This window comes from Uranotaenia lowii, chromosome 2 (assembly GCF_029784155.1).
Source record: "Uranotaenia lowii strain MFRU-FL chromosome 2, ASM2978415v1, whole genome shotgun sequence".
In the NCBI taxonomy this organism is placed as follows: Eukaryota; Metazoa; Arthropoda; class Insecta; order Diptera; family Culicidae; genus Uranotaenia; species Uranotaenia lowii.
Window position 1 is genome coordinate 265,423,338 of NC_073692.1, and position 17,557 is coordinate 265,440,894.

The 17,557-nt window shown below is 33.6% G+C and overlaps 1 protein-coding gene across 2 annotated transcripts in view; it reads left to right on the plus strand.

Moving 5' to 3' along the window:
* The first annotated feature begins 3,170 nt into the window (after nt 1-3,170).
* LOC129745445 (neuropeptide CCHamide-1 receptor-like) overlaps nt 3,171-17,557 on the plus strand; it is a 241,547-nt gene continuing 227,160 nt past the window's right edge. Inside the window, exons 1-2 of one of the 2 annotated variants that reach the window (XM_055738530.1) lie at nt 3,171-3,630; nt 14,578-15,586. The gene's annotated coding sequence lies outside the window, so the exon portion shown is untranslated. The remainder of the gene's footprint in view (nt 3,631-14,577; nt 15,587-17,557) is intronic. The other variant, XM_055738531.1, reaches the window with a different exon arrangement.

Genomic DNA, 17,557 nt, shown 5'->3' on the forward strand with positions numbered 1-17,557 from the left:
TAGATTTGTCGTTTTCTCAACAAGTCCTAGATCGTTTTATAACTATTTACAAATCATTGGGTTTGTCACAATATTATTCTACTCGGGAAACTTGAACTTACCCTTGACAGAGGTTTCAGGGTTAACGAAATCTTGCAGTTGAAAGTGATCTTCACAAATGAAGCCAAAGATGTCCATAAAATGGTTATTTTTCTACCACAACACAATAAGGAAGTGGTGAAGAAAATCTCAAGTTTTCATTCAAATTTCATTTCTGTCGAAGTTTAAGTTATTTTTTATAAGCTTTATGGTTGAATTTTATCCACATTTGGTTAATGTGCGCCAATTCAAAAACAGTTCTTTATTGGTTTTCGAAATATATCGTGTTATTTTTTTCTATCAAAAGTAGGTAATCAAAAACGACCGTGTTCATCGCTAGATGTTAAAAAAACAAATAGCACAATGCAAATGTGTGTGTGATATATCGAGATTTTTCCTTTTGTGTATGTTGCCGTTAGTTTCACGATAACCCGTAGATAGCGCTGCGGAACAAGCGCCAAAATCAGCCTTCAGTGGTCAGTCTGGGTATCTGGTGTCTGCGCTCAAGTGCTCTCAGGGATTCCTTCCTTTACACCGAAATCCAGCCTTAACCAAGTACTCAGCCACTTCTCTCGCGAGAGATGCTCATGGGCGTCGGATAGACTCCTGGTGCCACCGCCAGGAAGTATTATCAACATGCATAGCCTTCTTTCTGCCTGTGACCGGTTTGGAGAAAAGAAGTGTGCGTCGTGTAAAATTAGTTTAATTTAGTCAAAAATATGTGGTGTAAATGTTTTAAAACTTATTGTACTTTTTACAGATAAAGTAAGGAAATATTAAACCATACAAATTAACAAAGAATATTGAAAACCAAAAAAGTGTTAAAAACTAAATATAAACTACGGTTAGTATTAATGTTGTAAGATTAGTGTAACATATTAAAACTTAATGCATTAACGTTAAATTAGATGAAAAGGTGGTTAAAAGTACAAAGACTAATAAGGTAAATTGCTAATAAGGTAAATTGCTATATGAAAAACACAAACAAAAATTTGTAAAACACGCGCATATTAAAAAGACATCACAGATATCATAACCAAGGGGCCTATTTGTATTTTTCGCTTAATATCACAAGACGCAGCCGAAAACTAATCCGGACAGAAGAAAGCGATCGGAATATCTTATATCCGATCGATTTACCACTCTGGCTTTGCGAAGGACGCCTCGACTGGTAACCTCAAACTGCTGATCGTGGGCTCTTCCGGGACGCCGGACAAGAGCCTTTGATAATTGAAATGGGACCGAAAACATCCGCCCTGCAATGCAGTTCACCAAAACTACGAATTCATGTCCCGGATTCAACGGAAGGCCAAAAATTTTATCATCCGGCCAAGTGTGCTAAGCTAACCGCAAGTATTAGAAATATCAGTGACGGCGGTAGGGAACATCTACATAAATAAACCCCTAATAATGTAAAATTGATTCCGTTAGGATTTCTGTCTTGGTAGATAATTTTAATCCTTTTACACAATATCTGTCCGTGATTGCGTTTGGGTCCTAAAGCGTCCACCACACTGTTCTCTCCAAATCGATCTCTTGCAGATTCTTTAACAGTTTGATGATTAATAGTTTGAACCGGCGAGGTACCACTCGCCATGTGGCCCTGGTCATCTATCCCGCATCACAAGCATCCCTAATTCAGTTTCTTCGTATATATTATTCGGAATACTTGAGGAAGTAGTCCGTGCTACCCATTCCATATACGACCCTGAGTTCCACCAATTCCACCCACAAATCTGAAATCATGAACAAACCACCCACCCGCTGAGCAACCGCGAGTTACAATTGAGCCACTGGCTTTGTTTGGGAAAAGGAGCAAAAATTAACTCCAAATATCGAATATGTACCAAAGACCAAAGTAATTGCATCGAGATTATCCGGACAGTTTGTTAGAATTTAAGGAAATTGGGCACCACCGAAAAAATTCAATGTTCTATGAAATAGATCATCCTTTTTTTCAATCTATCCATTGATTGCTAGGACTTGGCTGGCGCCATTATTGACGTTCAAAGGGAGAGCATCAGTTTTGTGCAGTGTGAATGAGCTGCTAATCCCAAGTACCATTTATTTGACCTCTGAACAGTACTCATGGCCTTGGCCATTAACGGAGTATCAACCATTGAAAATGTGGAACTTGTTCTACGATCGTCGAACTCGAAGTGATTGTTATCATAATTTGATTTGGAAGAAGTGATGCATACATTTACTTTAATCATGTATTTCGGGTTTTACGATTTAAGGTGGATGTGAGTAGTCAATCAAGCTAAGCTAAGAAAATCATATATTTATCAAACTTCTACTTTATCTCACTTTACTTGATGTTATTACATTTACAAGCTTTACACTTTAACGAAAAATCATATTATATTCTATTTTTTCGGATCAATTAATAAAAAACTACACCGGAGGATAGTTTTCGTAAATTTAAAAATATGGGGCCCTGATACTAAAAGCACTGATCATCAGTGCTAAAAGAACACTTTGGTGACAAATTCAACTCTATAAATACCTCACAGAAAAGATCACTATCAGCAATCATAAATACAAAAAGGTATTAAACGAAACAAATATTTGCCATCATTCTAACAACTGAAACCTATTGAATGTTACGAACCGCTGACCACGTGCTCGTTCGGATAAACAAAGCTTCGGCACTTTTGTTGACTAACAAAATTTCCCCTCCAACCGGCCCGTAGTGCTAAGTTGTAAACAAACATTGTTCATTTCCATTCATCACATCTCCGGCGAGGGTCATGCGCAGAAATGGCATTTCCGATGGTTGGAAACCTAATGGCGAAGGCAGGCGGCAGTGAAAGCATTTCTATTGAAGATAGGTTCCTACCGGAATTCATCCGTTTGGCGAGCACTTTGCTTGGCGTAGGTCGCGTCTGCCTGACGGAATAATTCCGTTGCATGTTGACAAACGCGGCGGCGGCGGCGGGCTTTCGTTTCCGGATGAAGATGATAGCGATGGAGGGTGTTTGTCGATGGGTGGCTGCAAAAGGAGGACACCCAACAACACTTACTGACTACCATGCAAGGATGTGGAAGATAAAATTTACAGAACCGAAACCAGTCCCGGAATTGGATCAGCAGGAGCAGGTTCAATGTCTCATTTGCCAGTCGGCTAGGCAGGGAACGCGTTTCGCTAAGAATAGGAGGACAACCAAAGCTTCAGACCAAGCTGTTCTTCCGTTGCCGGCGGTTGTTCAGTAGCGTGTTGGATCTCGGTGAAGCCAAACGGTTTGGTTTTTTGCTCGCTTCGAAGTCTCGGCCGCAGTTTCAGTAACAGTATCCGGAATCGGCTCAAGCAAACTTTTCTGAAGCCAGAGTGCATCTCCGTGTAGTTGGGTGGTATCGTACACTTAAGCTGAATTAACAACTAGAGGCCGGCGTGTGCAGTTGATTGATTCTGATGGGGGTTTGTGTGGCCGTTGAGTTCATTAGCGAATTCGAGTGGATTATGCTCACTTAAGATACATCTTGAGCGAAAACCGAAATGATTTGTCTAAATTAGTGAATCATTTTAAGTAGAATGTTGTAACAAGTTTCGTAAGTGCTCAGCAATCAATTTTGCTGTTGATTAATTTTAAGATCATGATCGAAAATGCCAGGAGATCCATACGTCGATACAAAAGTTCAAGTGTTGAAGAGTAAAAGATAAGTTGTGTGTGATGAGAGAATTTATTGGACAACATTACACGGTGGTCAATATGAATGCAGATTAAAACAAATTCTTTAATATGTGATTCAAAATAACTTAGATTTTTGATAAATTATGAATTGCAGATTGTTGTGAAATCCAATCTTGATATCGTCATCTGAAAGGCAAGTAAATCAACTAACAGTGACACGTATGAACCAAACAAGGGAAAATGTTTTTCTAATTATTTCTTCCATATAATTTCATAGTTACTGTGAAGAATTCTTTTGAAAAAATTAATAAGTGGAAAATATTTTCAATGACTCTTTATGTTGAAAGATACAAGGGCTAAGTGATTTTAGCAAGAAACTATAAAATAATCTAATAGTTTCCCGACTTAAATGAATGAATTTTCTCTTTTTTGGCAATCGATCTATCAGTACGATACTTTTTCAATCCAAAATGGCTAAATTTCAGAACGTGAATTGCAATTCAAAAGTTATTGTTATATTAGCCCCCAAAAGAAAACCTTTTTATGAAAACCAAAGCTGCAATTTTTTTTTATTTCAACAAGTACAATTTTACAGAATGTTCGTTTTTAATTGAAATATCATATTCTACCGAGTGGGTGATAGATATATGGTTGCTTATTGTAAGGATGGTTTTTGATTATTAATTTTTCTGGTTAGTGAATTAAATGCAATAAAGAAAAATCTATTTTCAAAGCCAATATAATTAAGACAAACACCATAAATACGTTAATACGTTCTTGAATGTTAATAGAATATATAAAAAAAAACAATAACAAAAAAATTTAAAAAAATATAAAAGAAAACTCAAAAATGACGAAAAACTTAAAAAAATCAAAAACACACAAAACCAACACAAACAAAAGAATATAAATGACGAAAAATATCAAAAAAAAAAATGATGCAAAATGACAAAAACAACAAATATGATAAAAAAAAAACAAACATTGTAATCATAACAAATAAAATTCTAAATGTGTCTAAAACATTCTATCATGTTTTTATTTAAAAAAAAAACACAAAAAAAATTAAAAAAAAAAATTAAAAACAATAACAATGATTTGTTATTGAAAGTTGAAGAAAAATACTGTTCGATTTTGGCAACAAAAAATTCTCGAGCGTGTTACCGAAAACGAAAGGTCCCGTTACCTTCACCAATTTTTCGGTGCAGTGCAAACTCGCATATTCAAATCATAATTCTAATATATTAACGAATTGAATTTTTGAAAAAAAAAAATTGTTCATTTCCATTTATGCAAACAAAAAATTTAGGTTTTTCAATATTTGCAAAAATTCAGGTTATCATCAGCAATTATTTTGTTTTATTAACACACTTAATCTTTGACGATTGAAGTTTAGGGGGTGAGGGGGGTCTAACGGGTAAAAAAACATCATTTTCAGGATTTTGTTTTAGAGCTATCGTTCAAACAAATGTATTCAATTTTTTTGCATTATACAAAGCATTGTTAAAAGAACATTTAGTAATTTTTTTGTAGAAAAATATTGAAAAATGAGCCGGTGACGGAGCACTTTCGAGGATGCCTTTTAGAAAACAGGATTTGCGGTGGACAATGTATCTCAGCACAGAATCATCTGAAGTAAAAAAATCAGAGCAAAATATTTTTAATATATGTTTATCTGGACTAGGATTGTTCGATCTTCTGGAAAAGATCGATTCCCAAGATCGATTCAGCTGAATAGTTCCAGGAACGATCCACCTAAAAAATCGAAGCCAAAGGATCGATCTCTAAAAGATCCATCTATCAAATTTTTGTTATTAGTGCTGCCTGAGGGCTGCTTTATGCTAAAGTAAATAGTGAAAACGATAGGAAAGCTTATACATTGGAATATTAAATGTACGAGCGATTAAAATATGTTTTCAAATTCAACATCAGAATGTTTAACTTTTCATGACTTTAGCTGAGTGTATGACAAATCAAAAACAGAATAAATATATGCATTTCTCCATACGATGTACTTTCCAGTAAAATTTTAAGCGCATTAGAAAGAAATGAGTTTAAATATTGTAACTTGATTGATTTAAACAATTCAAAAGTTTTAAGTTAGTTCACTTGGTGAAATGCAAATTTTGAAAAGGATACAGGGTTTTATTCAGCCACAGGTCATGGTACAAAGATAACGTGTCCAGCTATCATCTGGAAGGCTCAAGTTCGATTATTTAAGTATCTAAATTTACCAAGTATAATTAAGATTCGGAGGAATATTAAAAATTTTAATTAATTAATCTTTTGGGTTGCTTCTTCACCAAGAAGTATCAACCCAAAAATTAAACAACAACCAGCGGTGATCAAAACTCGATAAAAAATATTAGTTTGAGGAATGTAATAATTCAAATGTAGATATAAACTACTTTTTGTATGTTGTCTCATTTAAATGCTGCCATCTACCGAATTTCGACTATTAAACTCGAAAATTTCGATAAGAATAAAAATTTTCAGCTGAGCTATAGATTATGGATGCTTGATTTAAAGCTGAGCAAGCTTTCAAGTGGCCGTTCTATGGAACTTTCGATTACTTTCTGGTTTTCCCCAAGAGTGTAGAGGTAAAAAACGCCATCTATTAAGTCGGTCTCGATTGTATTGGCATGGAAGCACCTATTAAGAAAAGCAATGTTTAGGATGCTGCTGGTATCAAAATTCTGCATTAAACTGAATCTCAACATTTTCGGAATAAGAAAAAAAAATTCAAAAGATCGAAAGATCGGATCGAAAATAAACCGATTAAATCGATTATTCCAAGGCTGAAGAATCGATCCAAAAAATCGAAAAATTGAGTTCAAAAGATCGATCTCGCAAAGATCGATTTAGGATCGACCAATCCTCTGGACCCCATCGATTTTATTTAACTTAAAAAAAATTTTATGCAATTTTTGTGGCTGTTTGAAGTAAAAACTACGATTTTTCACGAAAAAATCCGCCATTTTTTATCTGTAAAATCTCCCCAAAGTAAAAAAAAAAAACGTTGGGGTCTGGTATTTTATATGTAGAAAATATGTTCCAAATTTAAAAAGAATCGGTGAAGTAGTTTTCAAATGACGATGTCCACGGACTTTAAAAATGTGCTTTCGAGAAAAACGCGTTTGAAGTTTCTGCTCTTGCTTTCTCGCAGTATTAGATAGGACTACCTATCATAGGAGGAGATAAAGGCCTATAATTTCTACAGTTTTGCTTCAATAATATGTTTAAGTTCGTGCTTGTAGTTGTTCTATATTTAATTTCTAACTGAAGTATATCAGATTGGAACACTGCATTTAAAGTTTGATTTTGTATAACCTTTGGATTTTGATTTCTTTTTTCAGTTTTTTTGTATAAATTATTATCACCAATGTAAAGTTTCTAGGAGGTCAAACCCTCATACTAGGTAATGTTTTACGACATCATAAAATGATAAAGTTTTAACATTTACAGGGTGACAATAGTTGAATGTTTCAAAACTATTATCCTGCTCACTAATGCTTGAGCGAAACTCAACTAAAAATAATCCAGTGTCGAATTTAATGAGTCTTTCCTCCGTCATCCTCTGATTTGTGTGTCAAGGAACGTAATCAAATTGTTCTACCATTTGAAGCTTTTGAATAAATTTTTTTTTTTTTCAATTAGGCGTTAAAAGCATTTTAATGCCTTGATCAGGTTCCACCAATGCTTCTGTAATGTCTTCAACCAAAATTTGTCAAGTTATAAAATTATAGTTTATATTTCACATCACATCGATTTTACTGGTTCCCTAATTAAATGTTGAAAACCAGGTCGAAGATTATAAACTTTACCATTAAAAAATTCTTCCAGTAAATTCCAACTAATATCTCATGTTATTGGTGTGTCGATGCAATGGTTGTATCGATGAAAATAAATTAATGCAGATTATTTGATTATTTTAGCCAAGACTGCGTATTATTATTTTTTAGACTGTGTGGAAAAAAACTCCAAATAGGAATGAAAAAATGCGGAACAAATTAATCTAATTCGAGTAAACACATTTTCTCGATTCATTCATTAATAACACGATGTTCGTCAGAACATGTTTTTCCATAAGGCCAGAACAAATATGGTGTTCTTCTTTTGTCATCCCTCCTTCGATTTTTTCGAAAAGCTCGATAGGGGAGGATAAATAAAATATAAATGTTTTATTGAAAAATTTGACAAACTCTTCGGAAATTTAAACAGTTTTTAATATCGAAAATAAAACGGTAGAAGATGGGAATTGTATCACGTTTTGTATTCGATTTTTTTTCAAAATTTTCGATCAAAAATAACTAGATTTTTTTTTATTTTACGCAATGTACAGTTGCGTTAAAATAAGAATGAAATCGTGTGCGGCAGCGCACTCGCTTCCAACTTTGACCAGCTGCCATTTCTGTCTGAGTTGATATTTTTTCATGAAATTTTCACAAAATTTAGTACAACTATCCAACTAAAAAATGGACAATAATAAACCTCATTTTTAAACCGGTTCCGATAATGATGAAGCTCGGCCAGGTAATAGAATAAACACTTATACATTATTTCAAAATTTCGAGTATTTTTAATGAAAATTGTCTAAATACAGCGAATTTTGTGAAGCAATCTCAAATTTCCTTTTATCACGAGATAGCTGTATCTTTTTTAGTACAGTTTTCAAATAATGTGAAGTGTTAGTTGGATTGTTGATCTAAATTTTGTGAAAATTTCATGAAAAAATAACAACCCAGATAAAAATGGCAGCTGGTCAAATTTGGAAGCGAGTCTGTTGCCTCACACGATTTCAATCTTTTATGAATTCAACTGTATGTATGGTATATTGTATGCAAATATTTTGTATGCAAACTTTTGTCTTATTTGTTCCAATTTATTGAAAATTTTGACTAATTATGATTCCCTCGTGATGTTGCAACCCCAAGTGACAAAAGATGGATATCAGATTTGTTCAGGCCTAATTGAAGAGCATTTTCAACAAAACATGAACTTTGTTTCACATTTAACCGAATTTCGTCACTCTTTATGTCAGAAACAACTGGACCAAATTATACAAACTTAGTATCATTAAGTAATCAAAAGTTCTGTGTTTAGTTTTGTGGATTACACCAGGGAACAGCATTTTTGGTGCCTATTGATAACTGTTTTTGGAAGATTTTGACGTCCTGAATTCGAATTATTTGCCAGATTCTGTCTATCAGCTCTGATTTAGTGATTTGTCGTGTGAAAATTTAGAAAATAATCGATTTTAAGTAAAATTGATCATTGATAACTGGTGTACCGTAAAACGGGGTAACATTGATCACCGGGGTAACTTAGGCAAACCATAATTTTTTTCACATTATCATCAATAACTAAGCCTATGGTTTGTATTTTTGAAAACTGTTTTCTGCGTTTGAAAGTCTATTAATTGAGTATCAAACAGGCAAAATTTGGTTTGCATTTGAAATTTTTTTTCTGATAGTAAAAACCCAGACAACCATTTGGTGGGTATTTCGAATTTGCAACGCAAATATACATGCAAATATACGTTTAAACATATCGTATATAATGTAGCAAAACCAGTATATACGTATCATCTTGGAGGCCATATAAGTACATTAGCAAACATATTCTTGATTTGGATTGTATTAAATTACGATTTGCACGACTTGTCATGCGCATCATTTACGACTACCCTGATCCTTTTTGGAATATACTATGACAATTTACACCATCATATAGATGATTGAGGTTGTAATATACGACATTTTTCGTTACAATATGGAAAGTTTGGCGACTTATTTGGTCGTCTTTTGCGACTTGATTTCAGGGCTCTCATTTTTCGTCAGTTGAATAAAAATAAGATTATAATTTTTTTTTGCATTTTAAACCAATTGGTTTATTCATCCCCAAAAGTAATAAAAATAAGATTATTTCAAATAAGTTAGTTTTTTGCTGTCAAATTCAAGTTTATATTGTACAAATTTATTATTTTCCTGATTGCTGATTTTTTTTCAACGTTCATGAAGTTATTGTTAGTACCTGGACTTGATCCCCTGACGATACGATCTGCAGCTCATGATGGTTCCTCGACGCTATCTGGAATATATAAATTCAAGTGGATTTGTTTCAAAGGCATTAAACCAAAAGCAAATCGTATATTTCTATAACTAAAATCTTTTAAATCGTAGAACACGTCATCGATGATCTAAAAATAGATCAGCATTTTGAAGTCTCCTTAAATACTAGTCTAATCATCGATGTCGTATTATCCTAAACGATTTTATTGAACTTATTGGTATTCTTTTACGATTGCCAGCAAAAACGTTTCACGAAAATCAGAACGAAAATCAGACCCATCCCCCCCCCCCCCTTAAAGGCCCGTATTGGAAAAATAGAAAGGAACTCTTTCAAATGGCTAACTTTAAAGAAAAAATGAAAGTGGAAATAGTGGGAGGGCCTTGGAGAATGTGTGAAGGTAAAATTTCATTTGTATTTTGAAGCTTAAACTAGGCTTACTAGATACTTTCAGAAAAAGCGGGACATTTCACGAAAAAATGCGGGACATTTTGAAGCTCATTAAAACATAATTTTCATGACCATCCTTATAGATATATTCATATGTTCCTTCAGCTAAAATAGTTCATAGGAAGTAATTAAAAATCGATAAATGAAATTTGTTTAAAAAAAATTAAATTCTTAAGAAGAATCTTTGTAAACTGCGAACACTTCAGTCGAAAATGTTGTAGTTCAGAGTAATTTAAAATCCCAAATTTGACGAGAGTTTTCATATTTTTAAACAGCAGTTTTTGATCATCTACCAAGTTTAATCAATTTAACACGTCAATTTATTATTGTTTGATTGAAAATATTTTTTTTCGCTCGATAGTCCAGTACCATGTTATCTGGTGTTGAATGAATTCAAGGCTTTAAATTCAAGGGATTCTGCTACGGTTCCGGAGAAACATCTTGAGCCATAATCATTTGCAAGCAAATTAAAGAATATTTTCTTCAATAGAAAAATATTAACATCTCTAGAACGTGCTAAGAAACGCTCAACCCAACTCAACCCAATTGTTATGGTAATGCTAAGATAAGCTTTGACACAAAATTTGGTCCGGCTTAGTTGTCCGGATTTCGTAGAAAAAAAGCCTGGATTTTGCACAGATTTCTTCACTTTATTTTCAAAATTTAATAGAAAAACTTCAATAAAGTTATTATAATTTTCATTTTTGCATCCGAAAACGATTTTTTTTAGCAAGTTAAATCTAAATAAACATGAACACATTTTCGGAAGTCTAAAATATGATTTCAAATTTGCTGATGTGTTTTGAGGTAGAAAAACATTTTGATGTGTATTTTTTTTTTATTGAATAGTTCCGTGGTTGAATGAACTGAAATTGGGGTTTTTCCAATGTAAGTCAGTAAAATTTTAAAAACGATTTACCTTATTAATTTTTACAGCCATATCGGTAAATGTCATGTTCTTAAAGTAAGAACGTTTCTGGTTTTTTAAATCATAAATGAGGAGAGAGATTTTATAAGAAGCGTTTTCTCAAGCACGAACCATCTATTTTGAAGTGGTCGAATCGGAGAATGTTGAGTCTACCATAAAAGTTTTCTCAAGAAAAAGCGGGACATTTTGAGAAAAAGCGGGACGGTGGGACATTTTCTAAAAAAGCGGGACATATGACGCTTTTGCGGGACGGATGGCAACCCTAGCTTAAACTATTTAGCAATTGTTATAATTTTTGCCCCTAAATGTATTCAGCAACATTGTTCTTTTTTCCAATAAAAATGTTGAAAAAAGGGTAAAAAGCAAGGTAACATTGAAAAACTAGCATTTGTAAATGTTATGAAGGTGTTTTGTGGCCTTAATGATCAAGATTACTCGATAAAACCGCCAATGTTACCTCAAAGCATCAAATTCTGAACAGCGACGAAATCGATTTTTAAATCATATTTGAAGTAGTCTAATAAATTTCTGTAACCAGTTTTTACGTTCATAGGAGTTCAGTACTGGTTTTAAAGATATGAAACATGCCAAATTCCCCTAAACAGAAAAATAATCAAAAATATGGAAAAAAAACTGATGAATCTTAACCCGGATTACGGTACCAACAAACCTACATGAAGAACAAAACTGATTTTGAATCTTTTTTTATCCTTCATTCATTAAAGGGCTGATATTTATTCTAGATAATATAAATTCAGTAATATGAAGCTTCAAAAATAATAAATACTACAATTTTTAGAAGTTTTATTAGATAACATCACAACTGTTTCTGACACCGCTGAAGAAAGTCTTCGAGTATTGTATATTAAAGATTTTATTCTTTTAAGAACTTTATTAAGGACTACAAAACGATTGGACCTATGGGTTAAGAAATATTTTAGATTCGATTTCGTTAAAATTTAAAAAAAAATCGTCAAAATTGCTGTATGTTGCAAAATTGGAAAAATAAGTAATAAGAAAACTATAACCTTTTTTTCCAGAAGTCAAAATTACTCGCTATCTTTGGGAAAAAGATCATTGAATTAAAACCTTTAATTTCTAAATCTATGTGATGTTCTACAGTTGAGCCCAAAAGCTACCAAAACTGATTTAATGAATTTTTACCAATTTTCCAAAGTTATTTCGAAAAAAAGAACTGATAGTAAAAAATAATATGTAGAATCAGCGCCCCCAAATTTCAATGGATTCAGATTTTTTTTTAATTTCAAATTGTTCTTGGTAATTTTATTCATGAAATATTGAGCTTCTTCTCATGTTAGCAATAACTGAAGCTTAAGACTAGGCAAAACCAACAATGAAAGACAAGCTCAATTTTTAGCTTATTTCAATTTTCTGGATAATTTAGCATGCAAAAATTTTATCCTCCATTCAAATTTTCATACAAAATCGATACGCGTTGCGGTGATTAAGGAATCATCCAAATCATCTCAAATTTTAAAATGATGCTTGATGACCCAAAAGGCATAAAAAAATCATTTGAAAGCCAAAAGTCAATTTTTGCAGCGGTATAATATCCATGGAGTGCGTTGTACCCTGTCTAAAAATCCCTCTAAATTTCGTTGAGAAATTCAAATTTTCTCTTTTCTCCACCCTCTTTAAATCCAAACAACAACCCCAAAATATATCCAAACGCATTGACGTTCATCATGTTTTTGGAACAGAACGTAAAAATGTTCGAGTATAATTTGTGTAGTACCGAAAACTGGGAGAGCTTGGATCAACATGAATTTTTTGCAAATAATCATCATTAACTAAATCTGAAATTAAAATAACTGAAATCTGTTTTCTACGTTAGAAAACCTAAGAATCGAGTTTCAAATAGGCGAATGTTGGTTTGTAGTTGGAGTTTTTTTTATATTACTTTAAATGTTGTTTTGAAGTTTTGAAATATCTGTTTTTTTCGAAGACTCGCAAACATACACCTCACCTGCTAAATGATAGCATTTAGTAGCAAACTGGTTGTTTTATATGAAAGTTTAACTTTTTTCTTTGTATTGGTATAGTTTTAGAGCAATTTTTACGGTAATTCAATATATTTTTTTGGATATTTAAAAACACGGACATTTTGTATGAGCAAGCCTGTGTAGAACAAATGCCTAAAACCCTATCAAATGACTAAGTATGAATAAAATAGATCATAGGAACAGTTGGAGGACCAAGGAAATTGCATGAAGGTTAAAATTTCATTTGTTTTGAGGCCAAACAATATTGAGAAATGTTTATAATTTTTGCCCCTAAATGTATGCAGCAACATTGTCCATCTTTTGAGTATAATTATTTTTGAAAGAAAACGTTGACAAACTCAATTCAATTTAGTACAAACAATCAATGTTCCCCCAGTTTAGGTAAGAAAAATTGTAAGCATTCATCAAAAATTGAATTGTGTATATCTCGTTTTTTGTAAGCCGGATGCAAAACAAGCGGAAGAATTCACCTTGCTAGTTGTGTAAATGAATTGAAACGAGTAATAAAAACGAAAAATGACTTTCTGGTAGACAGGCACGTGAAATAAGTCATTTGAATATACATTTATTATCCAAATATTTCAAATGATTTTTTTTCAACTAGAAGGATTTTTCACGTTAGATAACCGTTCCGAACATATTTTCGTCATTTTATTTCAGAATGAATTTAAATTTTGATTTCCAATTAGTTCATCAATACTATATTTTCTTTCATTGTTTCGCTCGGTATTTCCCCATGAAAACAAATTGTTAGTTTCTTTGCAAGAATGCATCTAATGTCTTATCGAGAGTATTATCAAACTTTGTTCAGAAATTCAAACTGAATTTTAAATGGTTTTATCCCACGAGTACCCGAGGGTACTGAACAAGTAACAGTGAACATTTCCGTCGATACCTTTGCAAGAAGGACACCCAATGCACTCAGGATGAAAACGAAAACTGTAATTGCCTTGGAAAACCACTTGAAACTTTCGAGATGAAAAATCGACTTATGGATCTCCTTTCACCCATCATCGAGCGAGACCGGACGTTCCAATCCAGTAGCGATCAAATCAACCATTTCGATCCGGCATCTATCATCGACCAGCAACCACACATAGCTCGGTGAAAGATAGGGGAAGAGCCGCAGTATTTGCCAGAGACAGTAGCAAAGATGAAAAAACTTTTCCCACCCGCTCCGAAACTGTTTACTCAACTATTCATGATGATGATGATGGTACTATCTCGTGCAATTTTCCATCACATTATGTGAATGTTTGGCTTGAAAAAACCACAGGAAAAATCAAAACGTTTCTGATTGAAAACTGCACCATCTTCGGATACGATAAACACTAAAAAAAACTCACTTATCGAATTTAACGCTCGAGTTTCCCATATCTTATGATCTTTGTAGCGGCAGCAAAAAAATAATCTAAACTTTGGCCAGTGCTGATGGAACACTGATTGAGGAGCAGCAGATTGTTAGCTAACCTCATCATAATTCGAGCCGATAAACATAAAAAAACGCCAAAGCAATAAAAATCATCCACAGGAAAATATTGTGTCTGTGTAAAATTTATAAAAAAAAACCATTCGGTGGCTCCAGAAAGTGATTGATCAAACAGTGTTTACAAGATTAAGAAGAGCACATCACGGCAGATTAAAAAAAGAAAAATTGCTCTAGATAAATCAACCTAAAAATAGCTGCCCAACCTCTAGAATAGGAGAATTGAACCGTCAGAAAAAAAGAGCACAAATTGCCCCCGATCGGGAAGATCCATAAGAAGTGTGAATAAAAAAATCAAACTTAGACCAAGCGGTTTGAAAAAAAAAAAAACTCGGAAATCCAACCCATCTCTCACAAAACATATCAAAAAAGGGGTTCCAAAAAAGTTGAAATTTCGTGCAATCCGTGAACCCGGGTTTGGATCAAGCAAGCAGCTTACTGTGTAAAAATTTCGTGTACCTACCTACTGTAAGCCAGTGAGTGCTAGTCAAGTCGAGTTGAGTACGAGTGTGATAATTGATGACACGGGGTTTCTGCTGCAAATTGCCGCTCGCTTTTGATCGCTCTGATAAGTGGAGATGAATAGCGTGTGAAAAAATTAGTGAAAAGACCAACCTTCACCCATCTCCATTCATCGTAGAAAAGAACGAACACATATCGGTTCAAGGGGGGCTTTCACGTGATTGTCTAAGTGCGTGGGTGATGTGCTGTGCTGTGCTGTTATCTAAACAGAATCCGTGAAAAGGTTCCACGGATCAAAAACACCCACAGACCGTCAAACCTTCGCGGTGTCCTCCACGGTGCTTGAAAGAAGAAGACCGCCTATGGATGGTGTGCACATTCCCAGAATTTGACGTGATTTGGATGAACTAGGCGGATTTCCTTGACGATTTCTGTGTGCCAAATCTGGCTAAAGGTAAGTGCTCTAGCATGTGCTCTCGGATGCAGTATTCTAAGGGATTTTCCGGTACCCAAACAAAGATAATCAAATATAGCAGCAGATCTAACATCACATGGTTCTCGAAGCTCAATTCTTTTGAGTTTCTTTCATTCAGATGCTGGCTGATGCAGCATTGAGATTTCCTTCAGTTTTTTGGTTACCTTACGTAACCCTTTAACTCCTACGAGGTTTTCCACATTTGAAAAATAGAAATATTGATTAACAAACAAAGTTCTAGAAAAAAAAATTCTTAAATGATTCAGCTGAAAAATTTAGTTTTTGTCGATCCTATTTCGAAAGATCTTTCAGAGGGATGGATATTCCTTGAAATCCAATTATAATTTTTAAAGAAATTTCCACTTTTGCCTTAAACAATGGCCGTCGCGAAACTTGGTGCAATAAAAAACATGACGTTTTTGTTCAATAATCATCTCTTATTTATACATTATTGTTCAAGACCAGTGGTCGTTTTGTTAAAAAAAATACCAACCTTTTTTATAAAAATTGCTATTGATTCCTTCGCTATATTTCAAAACTCTTACAATGATCCAACGAAGAACTTAAAAAAATGTGCTAAATAGAAAAAAACAACAAAGCTGTTATCCCAAATTTTACTTTTCAGTTATTGAATTTTGCTTTAAAAATTTAACAAAATTTGACTTGAAGATCATTCTTTAATCACTTTATAATGTTCTCCACATAATTAAAATTATAATGAAGATATTTAATCCAATATGTCCATCGTTAGAGTATAATTTAAACTTCTTAATGCCATATTTTTAAAGCAATAGGAAGCTCTCATTTTTTTAGGAAAAGTTTTCATAAATATATGGTATATTTTTCTTCTGAGTAAAATTGATCATTGCTAAGCATGAAATTGTTTGAAGCATGAAATCCAATATCATCATATTGATTGAATTATTGCCTGATGAAAAGAACTCGCAAAATAGCGTTTTATCTAAAAAATAAAATATTGTGCCTTCAAGTATGCAATGACTATAGGGTAGTAGACTAATTGTCTTTGCCTGACACTTATAAACTGTAAAAAGAGAAACAATACGGCAAAAAATAGTCAATGGACCTCTAGATTTTGATTGATTTTTTTCAAGGATTAGGGCATCCTGAATAAAGAATCAACTATCCTTTAATAAAGGACAAAGTCTCCTTCAACTTTTAAAATTAAACATTTTTTTGTCTCATCTACAGCTTTACGAATAGTTCTGAGCGCCGTTGTTGTCTAACGGATAGGCTGGCGCAAGTCTGGTTTTGGAATGCCAGGCGTACTGGGTTCGATTCCCGGTATCGGCAAGAAAACTTTTGAGTTCGAATCCCATAAGTGGCCGATAGGTAAGATGTGTTTCCTCATATAACTGACTATATAATAAGAACGTTCAATCAGTTGCCAGCTGGCCAGGTGTATACACGGATGCCGGAATACCTGTAAGTAAACTAGCCCACCTGATTGACTTCTTCCAAAATAAACCTACATCAACACAAATACATTCATTCATGACCGTCCATACGAAGCCATGGGGTCTGGGTATGATGTACGCGTTGCATTGGAGATTCTTCGATCTAAATAATCTAAAGAATGCATGTGAACACATACTTAGGCAGAAACAGCGGTGAATCCGTGCACCCATGGTGGATAACCAACATAAAATAACATAATATCTGCAGACTTACGAATCGTTATATTTTTTGAAGCACATAAACTTGAAATTACACGCTATTAAAAAATGCACTACTATAACGGAGAAAACTTTTCAGATCAGTTCTTTCCCTGAATAAACCAATTTTACTTTAAAAAAGAAGAAGGTGGTTATATTCTCTAAGGAGTATGTATGGTTACCCTAGAATATTAGCGTAAGTAATGATGTTATCACTGATCACACTGACATGACACTTAGAACAAAAATTCAACCATTTTCTGTCTTATTTTTTGTT